The 4,637-nt window shown below is 48.8% G+C and overlaps 1 pseudogene; it reads right to left on the bottom strand.

Annotated features, from left to right (window-relative positions):
- Positions 1-1,742: 1,742 nt before the first annotated feature.
- Positions 1,743-4,637, bottom strand: part of LOC122082096 — an 18,501-nt pseudogene continuing 15,606 nt past the window's right edge.

Below are 4,637 nucleotides of genomic sequence, written 5' to 3'. Positions count from 1 at the left end.
TCCATATGGTGGGGCTGCAGCTCTGGAAGAACTAGGGCCCGTACCTCTCGACTCCTGAGGCACCTCCTCAGGGATGCCACCAACCATCGGCTCCTCCTCCTCGTCCTGAGGAACGTAGTCCTCATCCTCCTCACTGGACTCCTCCTCCATGAGGACATCCTCTACAGGGGCAGCCCTCCTACCCCTACCTCTCCGAGCTCCCGATCTCGGAGGTGAATCCATGAGGGTATGGAGACCCATCTTCAAGAGGTTGCTCCGATCGAACCTATCAGCCGGAGTCTTCCCCTCCTCTCCGCTCAGATCCACCCTGAAGAACTCGAAGATCCTGGTGAGGATCCTGCCGTAGGGGAATCCTCCGTCCTCTGGGTGGGAAGCATGGTGCTCCATCGCTCTGAGGATGATATAGGGAAGGCACAAGTGCTCCCTGCCTCCCTCTGCTGCCGTAAAAATACAAAAGGCAATGAAAGCCGTCATGAAACCTACCTGGTTCCGATGACCTCCTCTGGGGAGCAGGTTGAACTGGATCAACCGGGCGAAGAGACGGACCTCAGGGAAGAAAGATGTCTCGGACTCCGAGCGACTGCTGCTGCCGCAGATGGTCTCGTAGATGAAGTCCGGTGTCTCCATGCTCATGTACGGTCCCTGAGGTCTACTCCTGGGGGGACTGTAGTATCGGTGTCCCGCCGCCGAAATACCCAGTATGCTGGCCAAGGTGTCTACCGTCAGCTGGATATCCACTCCCCTCACCAGGCTGCTGACAGTGAGTTCCCCGTACTGATACGACACCTCGAGGTTGCAATAAAATCGACGGACGAGCTGATCGTAGCACGGTCGGTCCACCTGAAGAATAGTGTCCCAGCCCAATGCTGAGAACCTCTCCTGAAGCTGGGCCTTGTGGAAGTCCTCGACTACCACGGTCTTTTCCATCAACACTGGCCCCTTCAGGAAGATAGGCCATTTGGCTGCGGCCTCGGCACTAGTGAAGTGCTCCTCATCGTAGTCTGAAGGGTCAGACTGAGCAGGTGCAGGTCTCCCTGTGCGATGAGCTGAAGTGCTGGTCTCCGCACTTTTCCGCTTAGAAGCGGTGGTCTTGCGTTGAACACCAGAGGAAGATGGTCCTCTGCCGGTGCGTGAAGACATCCTGACAATAAGTAAAGAAGGTTGGGTTAGTACAGTAAGAAAAGACAGCAACATTAAAGAAGGGGAAATCCAAAACCCAATCTCTGCAAAATGGGAACGGCAACGATCTAGGAAGGATAGAAAACTTATGACATGAAACATGGTGATGGCAACGCATGGAAACGTGCCAAAACAGTAAAATGACAGCAAAGGACAGCAAAAGCAATAGGCATGAATGAAATGGGGAAATTCAAGTCCCTTGTGCAAATTGGAATAGAATGGAGTGAAAGCTTGAAACCCTAGGTCTAGAATGAAATGCCATAGTAATGGGATGATGGAATTGCAAGAATATACCCCAAATGGACTATGGAATTCCATGAGTGCAAGTGTGGATGAAAATCAAGGAAACCAATGCCAAAATAGGGATTTCATGGAAATACATGAGGATTTCAAGCATAATGGATGATCCAATGAAATCTAACTCATATCTAGCGTAAAACAAGTGAAATGCATTACATAGAAGACATCAATTTGAGAAAAACAGTAAGGATTGAAGAAACCCCAAATTTGAGAACCTAGGGCATCAATTTGGGTTTTTCTCCAAATAAAGAGTGATGAATCTCCTATAAACTACAAATGAGCACAGTGGAATCATCACAAACACATGATAAGACTATTCTATGGTGAAAAATAGAGAAAGAAAGCCTAAAAAGTAAATCCTATTCAAGTAATTCACCCAATTTGAAATTCTGGAAAAAGGAGAAGAAGAAGAACTTACTTGGATGAAGATGAGTTGACTCTTCACTAGAGCGCCGTGTGGATGAGTGGAATCGCGAGTAGGAGCGCCGAGTAGACTCCCAAAATCGTCCAAGAGGGAAAGGAAGAAAGAGAGGGGAGAAGGTGAGAGCGACAGACAAAACAGGGCATTTCTGGCCCTGTTCGTGTCTTAACCTCGGGCAAGACCGGCGGGTCAGACCGGCGGGTCCCTACCCGCCGGTGACACCCGCCGGTTTGGGTGTTGGGACCGGCGGGTCAGACCGGCGGGTCCCTACCCGCCGGTTCATCCCACCGGTTAGGGCAGAGGAAAAAAAAAAAAAAAAAAAAAAAAAAAAATTTTCTTTCCTCTTTGCCTTTTCCCTTCTCTTCTCCTATTGTGAATTTATTGGTTTTATGGTGGAAATTAGTCCTCTGATCAATGGGCTATGGTCGAGTGGGACCATTAGCATGCATGATGTGGACTTCGCCCGTATCTTGGAATTAAACTATGACTAATTACAGCCTATCATACACTACAACACCTCATATAATGGCATATGATTGTGTGCCTAAATCAGTTTATGGTGTTTAATCAATATGGTGTGTGATATGTTCCAGGTACAAGGATACGATGGTACGTACTAGATCCGGTAGTAATGCCCGAGGTACCTCGCGGGGTCCTCGTCGGGTCGGTCGACCACAAAATCCCAGAGGGGCCCGTTCTGTGGGGCATACCTCACCTCCACTACCTGCAGAGACCCATGGTCAGGGTGGGGCACATGGGGACCCACCTATGACTGCACTCCCAGACCCTCCACCGGTCATTACACCGGGAGATGTTGCTACAATAATTCAGCAGTCCCAACAAGCTTTCCAGCAACAAATGCTTCAACAACAGCAAGCATTTATGACTGCCATCCAGCAACAGTTGGATCTTTCTCAACCGGGTCAACCTCCCCGGGTACTCACTCCGCAAGACCCACCTGTCGGGTCGGGAACGGGACCACCAGTGGGTACACCTCCAATCCCACCATTCGGTATTCCTCAGCATGGGATGCCTCATCCTTATGCCTACTATCCTGCCTATGCTCCTAACTTCCCGGCGACGAGCAACACGTCAAGGGTGGTAGAGTCGTTCAAGAGGAACTTACCACCGGTATTCTCTAAGGTGGGGAGTGATCCTCTAGAACCGGATCAATGGATCCAAGAATTGGAGAAGATATTTGAGGTGCTTGAGTGCACGGATGCCCAGAAGCTCATTTGTGCTGGGTTACAACTCAAGAAAGAGGCAAATTCTTGGTGGCAAGCTTCCAAGCCTATATTAATGGCTGCTCATCCAGAACCTACTTGGGAGCAGTTTAAGGAATTGTTCTTGGATAACCATTATCCGCGCAGTTTCAGGGACCGAAAAGAGACGGAGTTCATGGCCTTAACTCAAGGAGGTAAGACTGTCCTTGAGTATCAGCAACAGTTTGAAAGTTTATTCCATTTTGCCCCAAGGCATATGCGAACAGCTGAAGAAAAGGCAGCAAGGTTCCTAAAAGGCCTAAAAGCATCTATTGGGTCTGTGCTTGAAGTCTTGGATTTGACCGAATATGGCCAGATTGTACAGAAGGCCAAAACAATGGAAGATAAGCAAAAGGGTGAACAGTCCCTCACTCCTGGACTGTGGAAGAGATCAAATCCATTCCCAGATGTGGGAAATTCCTCCAAAGCATACCGTGGATCATACAGTTCTGGGCCTATGTATAGGCAGCCCTATAGGCCATCTGGCTACCCTTCTAGGCCAGTTGGTGGTTCGGGTTCTACTTCCTTTCGCCCGAACACTAGTGTGGCTCCTACAGCTCCAAGGCCACCTCGACCTTCATCTGCATCGGGTCAAGTGCAGAGGGGCCCCGCTCCAGTTCCGACGTCTCAGATTCGTTGCTTCAACTGCCATTCCTATGGGCATTATGCGAAAGACTGTCGGTCCCGACCAGCCTTGCCCTCCAGTCAGCCCTCTGCTTACCGACCTCCCTTGCCTCGAGGCAATCAACCGCAGGGAAGGATGTATGCCCTATCAGCCGAGGAAGCTGAGGCTAGTACAGAAGTTGTAGCAGGTACATTTTAAATTAAGAAGTTCATTATGATTAAGATTGATGACCTGCTGAAATTAATATACACCGTTATATTAGGTATCCTACCCATATCGGGCATACCAGCCTATGTTTTATTTGATTCAGGAGCTACTCATTCATTCGCATCTAAGAGATTTGTGGGGAAGCTTGGGATGTCACCCAGGATCCTAGACCAGGGAATGATTGTTAGTATGCCTACTGGTAAGATTGCACAACTGAAGGAAGTGTATGGACCGTGCCCAGTGGAGATTAGTGGGAAGAACTTTGATGCACAACTTATTAAATTCAATATGCAGAACTTTGATGCTATATTGGGTATGGATTGGTTGTCGGCTCAGCGAGCTAATGTGATCTGTGCGGAAAGGCTGATTAAGGTAACAGATGACGAAGGGAAAGAGTGGGTGTACCGAGCAGATACCATGAAAAGGGTGAGGAAGGTTCTGGTCTCCGCTCTTCAAGCGGTAAAGTTACTAGAAAATGGATGTCAGGGTTACATAGCCTCGGTACTCGATGTTGATGCAAGAATTACACCTCTAGAAGAAGTAAAGGTGGTTAAAGAGTTTCCCGATGTTTTCCCAGATGATCTGATGCATTTACCACCTGACAGAGAGTTGGAGTTTGCCATAGACTTGACTCCTGGAGCAG

The sequence above is a fragment of the Macadamia integrifolia genome, chromosome 6 (assembly GCF_013358625.1).
Source record: "Macadamia integrifolia cultivar HAES 741 chromosome 6, SCU_Mint_v3, whole genome shotgun sequence".
Taxonomy (NCBI): domain Eukaryota; kingdom Viridiplantae; phylum Streptophyta; class Magnoliopsida; order Proteales; family Proteaceae; genus Macadamia; species Macadamia integrifolia.
Note: the sequence above shows the minus strand (reverse complement) of the source record. Positions and strands in the feature narration are given on the sequence as shown.